Consider the following 14,801-nt stretch of genomic DNA (forward strand, 5'->3'; position numbering starts at 1 on the left):
GGTGGAAAGAGATCAACCAAAGAACTTGAATGCATATATGCATAACCCATGGACATATACAATAGGGTGGTGAAGGCCTGGGGCGGGGGGGGGGGGGGGGGTGTGGAGCGGGGGCAGGATAGAAGGGGTCATTGGGGAAAATATGGGATATACAAAATACTTTCAACAAGATAGATATTTTTTAAAAGTAAAATAAAATGAAAATAAAGCAGCTGCTATACATTGAAAAGCCACTGTGCTGCCTACTGGGGTTCAGGCCTAGGAGAGAAACAAAAGCCAATGCATCCCTTAAAGGACTTAAAACCTAGGAGTATTCAGATAACATGTGTAAAATGTAAACCATAAAGCAAATGATCCAGAAAAAGACAACTGGAAGTCAGAGGAGAGTTTATCCTGGGTAGAGTGGTCATAAATGTTTCATATGAGAGATGAGATTTGCCTGGGCCTTGAAAGAAAGAGGGCTTTGAAATAATTATTTTAAAATGAATCCTTGCTCATGATAAAATGCTTAAACTGTATAGAAGATCATGGGGGGAGGGGGGCTGATTCTTCTTTTCCTAGGAATTCAAATAGACAAGAATTTAAATGCATGAAGTACAAAGAAACAAAAGGAGAGGAAAGAGAGGCCAGGAAAGCGCAGTCCGACAAGCAGGGTGGTCATGGTGGGGAAAAGGTTTGATGTAAGGGACTAATTACAAATGCAACTGAGCAACAAAGGGAACCAGCTGTGCCTTCACACATGTGTCCAATCGCACATTTGAAGGCCAAACAGAGGCCAGGTATGTGCTCAGATCTGAGGGACACAGGGGAGTAAAAATGAATGTGAATGTTACCCTTGTAGTTTCAAGGACAAAGTCTGAGGAGCCTTACAATGACTTTGGCAGTTCTTCAGAAAAGTAAATCTAGGTGCAAGTTTAATCAGAAGGAGACCCTGGAGTTCCATTAAAAGCCTTCTGTATATTCCAGCCATAAAATGATTACGTTTTGAAGCTGCTGCAGCAGAATTCTTAGAGTACAACTACTTCAAACTCCAACTAAATGGGAAAGAAATTTAAGACCTAGGGAAGTTAGATGTTTTACTCAACTTTGCAATGTAATTAAAGACTTTATAAAATAACCATTGAAAAGAAAGTCTTGAAAAACTAAATGCAAAAATAAAACTTTAATAGTTTATGAGATGAGAAAGAATGATACCTTTTATCACTTCAGAACTGGAAAAGATTTCTTAAGCAAGATAACTTACCTATACCATAAAGAGAAGAATAAAAATGCATTTTTATAACATATGTTAATTATACCTTATAATAAATAAATAAGAAAAAGGTATCAATCTTTAAATTTTAAAAACAATCTTTTCGTGCCTGCTTTGGCAGCACATATAGGAAAATCATGGCCCCTGCGCAAAGATAACGTGCAAATTCACGAAGCGTTCCATATTTTTTTAAAAAGGGGACATATGTAATACTTTGAACAATAAAGTTTCAAAAATAATAATCTTTTCACTCAAAGACATCATAAAAATGAAAAGACAAGCCACGAGTTCAGTGAAGATAACAGAAGTGCATGTTACAGAAAAACTCTTGCCTCTAGAATATATACATGGCTCTAATAAATCAGTGAGATTTTAAAAAAAGAAGTGGACAGCATATATAACTAAGCATTCCAAAGATACCTGAATACTAACCAAGACAGGAAAAAAGGTCAACATTACCAGCAGTCAGGGAAGAACATATTAAAACTACAAGGAGAGCCCTGGCCGGTTTGGCTCGGTGGATGGAGTGTCGGCCTGCGGACTCAAGGGTCCCGGGTTCGATTCCAATCGGGGGTATGTGCCTTGGTTGTGGGCGCATCCCCAGTGGGGAGGGTGCAGGAGGCAGCTGATCGGTGTTTCTCTCTCATCGATGTTTCTGACTCTCTATCCCTCTCCTTTCCTCTCTGTAAAAATTCAATAAAATTTAAAAAACTACAAGGAGATATCACATCACATCCATAAGATTGGCAAAAAAAAAATAAAATGTATCATTAAGTGTTGGCAAGGATATGTGGGGTGGGGAGGAAAAAGGAGCTCTTATAGATTACTGATGGGCGTATAAAGAGGCACAACCCTTTTTGGTAATTTAGCATTATTTGCTAAATGTGAACATGTAAATCCCACCCTCCTACAATTCCACTCCGAAGGAGACAGGCTAAGGAAAGGGTCCTCTTTGATAGCACAAGGAAGTATAATATGAATTTTCAAAGCAATTTTGCTGGAAAATACCCTAAATGTCTATCAACAGAAGATTGAGCCCTTAACCATGATAGATTATTCAATGGAATACCATACAGCAGTAAAAATGAATAAATAAAATCTACATGAATGAACAAAACACTAATCAATTAAAGCAAGGGGAAGAAGACTACAAAAAGCATGTTACTATTTACACAGAGTTTAAAAACAGCATAAAGCAAAATGAGACTATATTGCTTAGGTTCATATGCATACATAGCAAAGTATAAGGAAATGCATGGAAATGTTACACACAAATTTAGCATACAGCATAGGTACCACTGTGGGGAGACATGCTTGGAGAGAGAGTACATTGGGAATATTAACAATATACATACTTAATTCATACTTATTTCATAATCTACGTGGTGCTTATTATATTGTTATTTAATTTTTTGGTGTTAGTGAACTATTTCACAATAATTTTTAATTAATAATAAATAATTGAAAAATAGTTTGTAACACAGATACCAAGTATGTGGGAGAGCGAGAGTCAAATATTACTTGAAAATTTTTCAAAATATTTCGTGTCTTCTTTTCTCCTATTCCTACTTCCCTAGACCTGGTTCTCATCATTTATTCCTCAATTAGTGCAACAGCCTCCTAATGCTTCTCTCTGTCCCAATCTAGTAGTAGACTCATCTATTCCCATCAATTCAAGGGGCCACTTGTTCATGTTACTGTCCACTCAAAATCTTCTAAAGTTGCTATCCACTCTGAACATTCTTATATAGTCATTGAAATCCGCCACAGTATATATTCATCCTTCTTAATCAAATTCATCTCCAGCCCTAATTAAAATGCACTAGAGCCGTGGTCGGCAAACTGTGGCTCACGAGCCACATGCGGCTCTTTGGTCCCTTGAGTGTGGCTCTTCCTAAGCCTTAGGAGTACCCTAATTAAGTTAATAACAATGTACCTACCTATATAGTTTAAGTTTAAAAAATTTGGCTCTCAAAAGAAACTTCAGTCGTTGTACTGTTGATATTTGGCTCTGTTGACTAATGAGTTTGCCGACCACTGCAGGAACTAGAGCAGAACACCATCCTCCTGAACCAGGGAAATGTCAAGTTGGTTTGCATCTGTATGTCTTTATTTTTTTTTCATCTTATTGTTGAAAGTATTACATATGTCTCCTTATTTCCCCCATTGACCTTTTCTAACCCGCCTCCACCCCTGGCCCCAGGCTTTTGCCACCTATTGTCTGTGTCCATGGGTTATGCATACAAGTTCTTTGGTTGATCTCTTTCCACCTTCCCTCTGAGATTCGTCAGTCTATTCCATGCTTCTATGTCTCTGAATCTATTTTGTTCATCAGTTTATTTTGTTCATTAGATTCCACATATGAGTGAGATCATGTGATACTTATCTTTCTCTGACTGGCTTATTTCACTTAGCCTAATACTCTCCATGTCCCTCCATGCTGTCTCAAAGGGTAAGGGGTCCTTCTTTTTTACTGCTGCATGGTATAAATGTACCACAGCCTTTTTATCCACTCATCTACTGATGGGCACTTGGGTTGTTTCCAGATCTTAGCTATTGTAAATTATGCTGCTATGAACATATGGGTGCATACATTCTTTCTGATTGGTGTTTCAGGTCCCTTAAGATATATTCCTAGAAGTGGGATTACTAGGTCAAATGGGAGTTCCATTTTTAATTTTTTGAGGAAACTCCATACTGTTCTCCACAGTGGCTGCACCAGTCTGCATTCCCACCAGCAGTGTACTAGGGTTCCCTTTTCTCCACATCCTCGCCAGTACTTGTCATTTGTTGATTTTTTGTTGATAACCATTCTAACAGATCTGAGGTGATACTTCATTATCATTTTAATTTGCATCTCTCTGATGATCAGTGACTTTGAGCATTTTTTATATGTCTTTTGGCCTTCTGTATGTCCACTTTGGAGAAGTCTAATTAGGTCTGTTGCCCATTTTTTAATTGGATTGTTTGTCTTCCTTTTATTAAGTTGTATAGTTCCTTATATGTTTTTGGTATTAACCCTTTTCAGATGTATCATTGCCTAGTATGTTCTCCCACAGTGGAATCCCTTTTCATTTTGATACTGTTTTCTTTTGCTGAGCAGAAACCTTTTGTTTTGATGTAGTCCCATTTGTTTATTTTCTCCCTAGTTTTCTTTGCCTTAGGAGATGTATCTGTAAACATATTGCTATGAGAGATGTCTGAGATTTTGCTGCCTATGGTTCTTCTAGGACTTTTATGGTTTCACAAATTATATTTAAGTCTTTTATCCATTTTGAGTTTATACTTGTGTATGGTGGTCTAGTTTCGTTTTTTTGCAAGTATCTGTCCAATTTTCCCACTGAAGAGACTGTCTTGACTCCACTGCATGTTCTTGCCTCCATTGCCAAATACTAATTGACCATAATGGCTTGGTTCAATTTCTGGGGTTTCTGTTCTGTTCCATTGATCTATATGCCTGTTCTTGTGCCAGTACCAGTGCATCTCTATGTCTTTGTTAACAACCTTCTGCCTTATCAGAAAAGCCAACCCTTCTTTCATTTAATCCTTACCCAACCATACTAGTCCAGCTTAAGACCTTCCTCTTTAGGAAGCATTACACAATGATCCCATTCTTTGTGGAGCTCTTCCCCTCCATAAAAAAAAATAAGAACAAGAAAAGTATAATTAGTCCCAGATATTTGAGCACTTAGTTTTATTTTATAACACATTCTGACAAATTACTTCCTTTTTTAAATATTTGCATTGATTTCAGAAAGGAAGGATGAGGGAGAGATAGAAACATCAATGATGAGAGAGAATCATTGATTGGCTGCCTCCTGCACAACCCCCACCGGGGATTGAGCCTGAAACCCAGGCCTGTGCCCTGACCAGGAACAAACTGTGACCTCCTGGTTCATAGGTCAATGCTCAACCACTGAGCCACGCAGGCTGGGCCCAAATTACTTCTTAAGGTTGCATCTTAATCTAATCCTTTGCATTGAATGTTAAGTTTCCCAAGAATTTGAATTATGTTTTGTTCTTCTTTATTATCCATACTAATGATTTACTGGAGATATTATCATTGTTTTTTTGTTTGCTGATACTTAGAATGAATATATTCAGGGCAAATATCTAATATCTGTAATCTAGATCCCTTAGAATTCTTAAAGCAGAATATCTGAAGCATACAATAGGTTAGAACAGCCATGGGCAAACTACGGCCCACGGCGGGATCCGGCCTGTTTGAAATGAATAAAACTAAAAAAAAAAAAAAAAAAGACGGTACCCTTTTATGTAATGATGTTTACTTTGAATTTATATTAGTTCACACAAACACTCCATCCATGCTTTTGTTCCGGCCCTCCGGTCCAGTTTAAGAACCCATTGTGGCCCTCGAGTCAAAAAGTTTGCCCACCCCTGGGTTAGAATGTGTCACATGCCTGGCCAGAAATGAGTATAAAAAAATCATGGAAATACCTAGAAGACTATGATCCCATATAATTTTAAATGGTAAGTTCCAATAACTCTTATGAATGAAAGCCACCACTCCTAGGTCCTAATACCTATACAGAAATCAGCCTCAAAGAAGAGAGTCAGTTGTAGCCACCACCCTCTATCCCACTACCTTTGTCTCTCATCCCTGTCATCTTTCATTCCTCAATGAACAGCTGTAACCCTTGCATATGCAAACCCTATCCCAGCCCCTGTCTCTTTTATCCCTTGAACTTATGGTCTCACAAACAAAAAATGAAATACAAAACCAAGATATAAATATGTAGCAGATTCAATGGAGGCACGGAAAGGAATACTCAATCCTACGAGGTCAAGTTCAGGAATGAAGCTTGAGCTAAGCCTTGAAAGGCAAGGATACATTCAAGTGCAGACAAGTGGAGTGGTGAAGCTATTAATAAATTAAGAAGGAGGGAAAAAGGAAGGGACAGGAATCTTTTTGTGCTTTTTAATCCTTTTCTTTCCAGCCCTGTGTCCACCAGGTATTATCGGAGTATGCTTAAGCGCAAAGAGTTGGAGACTGCCAGGAGGGCCATGCAAAGCCAGGTAATGCTACCCTTGGAGTTATAGTCCTTACAGAGTTGCACCATTCTCTCACTTGTTTATTCCCTCAATCAATGTTTATTTAACTGCCAGGTGCTGTGCTAGGCAGTGATATTTAGTGAACATGCTATATTTAGCTCTTGATTTCCTGGAATGCACAGTCCAGTGGGGAAGGCAGTCTATTGGATAATCACAAAAGTCAACTCATTATTTACTATAAAAGGATCACACCAAAATATATAGAGCACTAAAACTGCATTCAGCTGGCTGGCTTTACTGACTAAATAACTTTTCAGCTGAGGTTTAGGAAAGAAGAAATAATGTGAGAAACAGTGTTGCAGGGCGAGTGGGGGAAAGACATCTTATTCAGTTGCATAGAAGCTACAGATTCAAATAAGTCTCATCTGAATGGCTAGGCCAGGGTTCACACAATCAACTTCTAAATGTGTGAACATTTACAGCCCCAAGGTTCCTCTGCTGCCTATTCCTAGCTCCAACTGGAAAAGTGCCTCCCTGCTCAAAAGAAAAATGAAAACGGTTCCTTTGCCTTCTGGGTTCATGTCTGGGAAAAGAACTTTTTAGGAGTAACTGTGCCTTGTCTTTTTGCTAGAGTAGTATGATGAATCATATCAAAGGACAGTGTTTGCAAAGTCTGAGACAAGATCAAAATGCCATTTTCCTCTGAAACTGCAGCATGTGTTTTATAAAGAAATCTCAGTGATATCTAGCAGGAAAATTTCTAGTCCAGAAATACATTTCATACTGCATTTCCACTGAAATTGAAACCAGGAAAGGAAGAGTCCCCTGGGAAAGTTTATAATCATGAGGTTAGAGTAAGGGTTCATGCCTGTCCTCCTATCATATACTCATAGCCATTCTCCAGTAGCAGAATGAAAAGGGAAGTTACTCTAGCAGATGTTTTCAAATTAGCCAAAACCGTGTCAGCTGGAAATGTGCCTAGAGAGAGAGAGAGACCTCCCCAAGAGCTGCCTATGGGAGCCATTTAAATAAATGTCTCTGAGTCCTCCTGCTGCAAACTGGGATGCACAAACCAGGGAGATGAGCAAGTCCCAGCACAAATCCTCCTCTCCTAAATGCTTATCCATGGCTTCCAAAAGCCCTCTGCTTTGCTGAATGCTAAGGAGACCTGGCAATACAAATTTGGCAGTTGACACGCTGCCAAATCACACTCTTCATGCTTGCTTTTGTGTTGCTGCTTACAAATCTGTTAAGAAAAAATTGAGAGAAGATCCAGAAATTGTCAACGACAACAGGTGAGTGAACTATGATAAGTGAATATGAAAATGAAAATTTTAGTTTCAGGAGATGACCAGGACTGTGGGTTTGTGTCTTGAAGCAGATCCAGAGCATTGATATCCAGTTCACAACAACCCCACGTGGGTCAACCACAGCCTAGCTATGTTGGTTCTCAACTACCCAAGAAAACGCCCAAGATTCTGGGCCAAAGATCTGTGGCTCTATATCCAGAGGGCTTCCTTTATGTGATGTGTCTTCTGAAGTGGGATGTCACTTTTTATCCAGGCATCATCAACTACTACAGGAAGGAGAAAACAATAGTCAGCACCAATCAGGAGAAATCTTAAGCCAATAAAGGCAGAGAATATCTCCAGTTTCTCACACGTATACCGGTTGTCTGGCCCCTACCATTTGCTACAGTGAAGGAGGTAAAATTGATGGGTCATCACATCTCATTTGCAATACCAACCTCTGTGCAGTCGGAGTAAGAAAGAAAGGACCTCAAAGGGAAGTCAGTCACCATTTTAGCCTCCTTATAGCTACATCTCAACTTCTCTGTTCTCAGTCCCATGTTTTGCTCTGCAGGTTTGTGTGTTGCAGGGTTACCAAGAAGAAAAAAAAAAAAGTAGCATACACACACACACACACACACACACACACACATACAAATGCTGCAATGCTTTATGCATTAATGGTATATTATATATAGAAAACATATATTTTGCAGAAGTCAGATAGTATGTGTTAGAAGAAAGGAACTGGTACATGGTATCTCATACAATGAGTTGTCAGTGAATGTTTTACTAAATTAAAGTAAATTATTGAAGATGAATTCTAAATCCTCCTCTGTGATTGAAGAATGTTTTACCTTCCTAGGAACAACATCTTTGGCAATTCCTGTTGGACCACACATCCAGAGAAAATCACCTTCACTGGATAGTAATAGGCTGCAAATGCCCCATGATAAAAAAAAGGGGGGGGGGGGGAAGGGGGGAGGGAGACATGTGGGGACCACTGGAAGTATCCCTGTTTCTGAAAGTAGAGAATTATAAGCCCTTAGATCTTCTGGAATAAAAGAGACAGCCCAAGACATGGGGTGCTTTTGAACTTCCAACTGTCTCAGCAGCACAAAGGTTTCTAGAATGTAAGCAAAGCCTTCTTGCGATTGTGTTTTAAAATAAAAATATGCAAAGAGAACAACATACCACAGACATAAGGCATAAGATTTAAGTGTGGGAGGTGAGGATTGGAGAAAAGTGTTTCGATTTTCCAAAAGTCCTTTCAGCCCTCCTGTTCAATGGCGCTCCTTTAGCAGGAGGAAATAATTGCCAAAGGAAAAAGAGAAAAGAATCAAAAGAACTTAGGAGTACATCATTTCTTTAAAGTAAGCACGGAGAGGCAGGTGTGGTTTCTATAGCGATTAAACCGTCATAAAAATCTTCCAACTAAATGCTTCCTAAGAGGAAACAGGTCCTTCGGCATGGAGCAGAATTGCTCTGATAAAGGGCGGAACAATTTGTGGGAATGACCAAGAAGGCACCATCATGTGAATTTGAATCTATCATAGAAATGTCACTATAAAAATATAGAGTCAGATAGCTCTTTACTATTTTTTATGTATTTGAAATACAAAATCAGAATGCTGAATTCTTCTTTTCCGGAGAAGTGTCTATTCAGGGAATATGGCACATGTCTCAATTAAGTTGTAGCTGAACTACTACTATGCTACTAAGTATGCTAAATGAGTAGACAGTAAAACTTCAATTCCCCTCTTCCCAATTTTAATTTTATATTTTAAAAAATCAATCTAGATGGCTCTGGGAAACAAAGGCATATATACCCAATGGAGTTAAATCTACGTACATGTCATTTGTATTTCCAAGTGCGATTCAATCAGGCACTTGTACTTAACAGCACTTAGTTTTAGGCTATTTCTTTTTATGGGCTCCATAATATTTTGAGAGAAAAGTCTTGATTTCAATAATCGCTGATATGGTTTCCCAAGGTTTTCATCCTGGCAGAACAAAGTTTATATTGAAGAAGAAATTAAAGATGCTAAATCATGAAAATATCCCATAAAGATAACTCATATATATTTTTCCCCCCAAGCACAATTGTTCCTGTGTTTTATAGACACATGTAAATTTTTAAAAATACCCCATATTTGCAAATGCATCCAAGTTTTCCTCATATAAAGTAAACTAATACTTTCTCCTCAGTGAGACAATTTTTAAAAATCAGGGAATTTTAAATCTGGAACTAGGAATATTTGAATGCAGTGACTTCCCTACAGCACCTTTAAACTTTGAACTAATAAATCCTAAGGAAATGAATAATAAGGCTATTGACTTCAAATTTCTATGAACTTTCCTATGTCATGACAGAATATGATTTTCTGAAACAAGGGTATCTTTTCTATCCAAAATATTAAATTTCATATATTTTAGATAGATAGATTCAATATTTCCTTAAGGCTTTGAATTTCCTTTTTAAAAATATAAGCAAAGAAACCTTTATCCTTTGACATTAAGTAAATTAGGATACTTGTAACATCTCTTGCCTTCATGTCATTTCCATTCAAGTAAGGGAAAAGACTATTGCTAGATATGCAAACTTAGATAGGCCAGTGCAAAGCTGTTTCCTGCCACGAAATCCTGCTGTAAGTAACAGTCAAAAGGCAGTGAGCGCCTTTCTGGTAACAATTTACATGGGCTGGTGTTCGCATTCGGTCCTAAAATCACTTTCCTGGTTCTAAACACATTCCTCCTCCCAGGGTCTGACTACAACTCAGATTGTTCCATGAGCACTTCACAAAGTCATTGGTGAAGACTACCAAAGCTAAAGATCTGTCTTTAATTGATACTTCTATTCTACGTCTTTCATCGTGTAATTCCATAACTTCACGTGTTATTCCCGGGTGAGACTGAGAGCATCGATCTCCCCCAACCTGGGAGCCAGACTCACGCTGTCAAGCGTGTACAGTCTCTCCCGAGTCCATAAAAGAAAGAACATCTCACCCCCCGGGGTCCCTGTCCGGACTGTCCCTCCACCTCAAATGCGTTCCCCTCCAAAAGCCTTCCTCTTCTCAGACAGACAATTCCGCAGCGCTACTGGCCAGGAGGGAGCGAGCTCAGGAGCTGGGGACAGGCTGGCGCGCAGGCATAGGCATTCCATGTCTTGGACACCCGAGCAGCGAGCAGCGGGCTGCCCCTCCCCATGCCCTCCTCCCACTCACTGCCTCCCCGTGAAGCAGGGGCAGCTCGCCTTGCCCGAAGAGAGAAGAGCGGAGAGCGAAGCAGCCAGAGTCCTGAATGCAGGGTCTTCATCCCGGCGGGGCCCGTGAAGGTCCCTCCTGCAGCTGCAGCCGCCCCTCAATGAAAGTGCAATTTGTTATCTCTCCCGGCCACGAGGAAAGGTCCCCGTTTGGTCTGGGCTCCAACCCCGCTCATTCAAGTCGCTGAATACCGGGTCTCATCGCTCGCCACCCCATTCGCCAGGAACTCTCCAGTAGCCTCCTCCTAGGACCCTGGTGTGTGTACTGTGTGTGTAGTGTGTGTGTGTGTGTGTGTGTGTGTGTGTGTGTGTGTGTCTGTGTGTGTGTGTGTGTGTGTGTGTGTGTGTGTGTGATGCTGTACCTCGATCTCACCCGGTGCCTCTGTCTCTCTTTGTGCCTCCGTTTCTCTGGCTTTCTCTCTTGCGCGCGCGCATACACACACGGAGGAGGCTCCGTAACCAATGCCAAAATGTCACCTAAAAAGCAAGTGCAACAACTTGCTTTGGAAACGACTCAGGAGTCGAGAAACCCCTGCAGCGAGCAGCCCCCTCCTCCCCTGCGAAGTGCATTAGGGGTTGGGGATGGGAGGGGTGTGAATTTGGCTCGGAGAGATGCCCAGGAGTGGGGTTCTTCTCCCCTCCCCCTTCCAGGACCCTGTCGCAATTAGAAATCCATCCCTTCCCGAGCCCGGGGAGAGCGGCGAGGACAGCTCGCCTGGAGAGGGGCGCGCCGCCCCGGATTCCCGGGATCCTCAGGGGGCCGAGCCGGGAGTGCGCCCCAGGCCAGGGGAAGTGGTCCCCGCGGGGGCGGGTGGCCAGGAGCCCATCCCACAGCCCCTGCGCTGGCGAGAGACGCAGAAACCTCGCAGCGGGCAAGACACCTAGCGCACCACGACCGTGGCCGTGGCGATGTCCTGGGTTCCGGGGGCCGCCACCACCCGTTCACGCCCCGGCTCCCCGGCGCCGCCCGGCGTTACCTTGCCGCTGCTCGCAGTCCGGCCCTCGGTTCTCCCTGCGACCGTCTGTCAGTCCCGGCAGCTTCGGAGGACGGAGGGTGAAAGGGGTGTCCCGGGTCGGGACAGGCTCTCCGCGGGGTGAGGGGAAGGACTTGGGAGCGGAGCCGAGGCGGCTGCGGCCGCTCCTGCCACTGATGCTGATGCTGCCGCTTCACCGGGGCTCCAGGTGTCGAAGAGGCCGTGTCCTCGGGATCGCGGCGACGGGAGCGCAGCGCTCGCCTCTGGCGCAGAGACTGAGCGCGGGGACACCGCGAGCTGGGCTGGTCACCCGCCTCTGGGTGCATGTTAATACGGCGGGGAGGAGTCCCGCTCTTCCTCCGCCCAACCACCGGGGCTGGCGGGCGGGCGGCGGCGCGGGGAGCTGGCCGCTTCCATCCGCCCCAGCTGCCCCAGCCCGGCCCCTGGCCCCGGCCCCGGCCCCGGCCCCGCACGTGCGCCGCGGCTGGCGGGAGGCGTCGGTGTTCCCGAGCGCGCCCTCGGCCTGGCCTGCGGGTGCTGCCCGCTCAGCCTCCGCGCTGGCCAGGCGCTCACACCCGACTGAGAGGCAAGCCCTACCAGCCGGGGATGGAACGGGAGGCAGCCACCGTTAGTGGGCGTGCCCCGTCCGTTCCCTGAGCAGCGTCCTCGGAGGAGGCAGCCCTGCTCCTACCCTGGCCTTCTGTAGGGAGGGAATTAGGCGCTCCGCACACTTTCTATGTCCTCTCTTCTTATCCTCGAGGTCCCTAGTAGAATTTTTTTAATATATTTTATTGATTTTTCACAGAGAGGAAGGGAGAGGGAGAGTTAGAAACATTGTTGAGCTGCCTCCTGCACACCTCCTACACATGCCCTTGGGCAGAATCGAACCTGGGACCCTTCAGTCCGCAGGCCGACGCTCTATCCACTGAGCCAAACCGGTCAGGGCCCTAGTAGAATTTTTTCAGAAGTAATCGCCAGAGAGGAGACGGAGTAGTGGAAAGAGTCAAGGGCCGACGTTAAAACCCCTATGCCATTACTTTCAAACAATTATGCCTCAGAACCTCAGTTTCCCCATCTATACCACTATAGTTCTTGAATGTTCGGCTTAGATTGCACAATATATATCCTACCGCTTCCTGTTTGTATTATTCAAAGGGTAATCAGAAAAACACATCTGTCTCTCCGGTTCTCTGACCTCAGTAAACTTCCCACTCCCCACCCCAAGTGCCTTTGGAAGCCAGGCTCTTTCACAGAGCCTGAGGTCCTCACCTTTATGTTCTCTGAAAACAGTACATAATCCTTGTGGCCTCAGGGTAAGAATAGGATAAAGGGTGTGACTGGGTGAATTGTGATGTGGGTCAAAGAGAAAAAAAAGTCAATCGAGTATTCATTGAACTCCTCTAGCCACTTAAGTACTGATGTTCAAGATGATAATAATTGTTCAAAGTAATCGTGGTCAATCACTGTTTGCCTATCCCCTCCCCTACTCAAAAAAAGAAAAAAAGGAAAAGAATAGGAAAATATCATTTGTGCCACAGCTCCCACAGAGAACATGATGCCAAAGAGTATATAATCTTCTTTATGTAATTGTACCCATAAAGTTATAGCATAAGATTTAGCATCTGCTTTGTGTGATATCTAATTATAAATATTAATAGAATATCCTTTTTCAAGAAAACAGTTCTAAAAATGCAGGGAAGTGGAAAACAGTTTCCATAAAGATATGACTCAGAAAAAATAATCGCTTTTCTGCAATTTTACTGAGTGATTTTCCATTACTAAACACTCAAAGAAATGGAGGTAAATCCTCAGTGTAGTAGTAAGTGACAGAAACCAAGTATGGCTAATTTAAGAGAAAGTAATTTATTGGCAAGATATTGAAAGCTTCCATAGTTGAAGGGAGGGTGTTAGGTTTGATGGAGCAGTTGAATCAATTCCTGCCCCCCCCCCCCACCCCCAACTGGCTTTTCAGGCCATTTCACTATGAACATTCCCTTAGCTGAGACCACATTTCACTTGCTGGGACCACATTCCATTATCACCCCTCCAGGCATGCACAGAGAATTCTCCGCCCAGAAAAAGCCCGCCAAAAGTCCTTTAAAAGCCACTGACTCCTTTCGATAGGTGCTGGAGCCATCCAAGCTCAGCCACCTGGTGTGCGGATAATTGAATAAATTCTTAATCCCTCACCATTTTGGCCTCCTGCATTCCTCCTTCATCGACCTAACAGAGGGCTGGATAGCAATCTTGGAAACAGGCAGGATTTGAGATAGTACTGGAGGGCTAGGAATCTGGGAAGACAAAAACAGTTTGATTTGGTGCTGCTCAGTCAACATGAGTAAATGCCATCTGTTACATCCAACCTCACATTACTGGATCAAGATGGGAGTCACAGGGTAGAGCATTTGACTAGCCAACCTTCATTCAGGCACTAACTCCCTGGCTGTATCAGCATAGGGAGAGGGCTGGTTTTTGACTTCCAGAATGGAAGGCAGTCACCTGGTTTTATTACCCTTCCAAAAACACACGTGGTTGGAAATAAGTAATTTCTCAAAACAAATTCAGGGAGCTATTAAAAAGCAGAATTTGAGCCCTGGCCAGTGTGGCTCAGTGGATAGAGCGTTGGCCTGCTTACCATAGAGTCCAGGGTTCAATTCCCGGTCATGGATGTGTACCTGGGTTGCAGGTTTGATCACTGGCCCTGGTCGGGATTTGAAGGAGGTAAACACTAGATGTGTCTCTCTCTCTCTTTTTCCCTCCCTCTCTCCCTTCCACTCTCTCTGAAAGTCAATGGAAAAAAATATCCTCAGGAGAGGATTAAAAAAAAGAAACAGAAAGAAAGCATTTGATGCTCACATGAGAAAAATGATAAGTGTCTGTTACATTGGTCAACTATGAAATTTACATTATTTCTTAGTTACAGTATTTGGAAATGAACAGTGCTATTGTGCAAGTCAAAGTGGTAGCACTTTTTTGTAGTAATTGTGCATATACTTATTTGCAGTTAAGGA

At 42.8% G+C, this 14,801-nt stretch overlaps 1 protein-coding gene across 4 annotated transcripts in view; it reads right to left on the reverse strand.

The window, feature by feature from the left end:
- The window catches only part of DLGAP1 (DLG associated protein 1), a 626,931-nt gene extending 614,805 nt beyond the window's left edge, over window positions 1–12,126 (reverse strand). For all 4 annotated transcript variants that reach the window (XM_070420578.1, XM_070420579.1, XM_070420581.1 and 1 more), the window contains exon 1: window positions 11,794–12,126. The gene's annotated coding sequence lies outside the window, so the exon portion shown is untranslated. The remainder of the gene's footprint in view (window positions 1–11,793) is intronic.
- Window positions 12,127–14,801: the final 2,675 nt, after the last annotated feature.

Source organism: Myotis yumanensis, unplaced genomic scaffold, assembly GCF_028538775.1.
Source record: "Myotis yumanensis isolate MYYU_CA2020_CCGP unplaced genomic scaffold, mMyoYum1.0.hap1 SCAF_7, whole genome shotgun sequence".
NCBI classification, from domain to species: Eukaryota; Metazoa; Chordata; class Mammalia; order Chiroptera; family Vespertilionidae; genus Myotis; species Myotis yumanensis.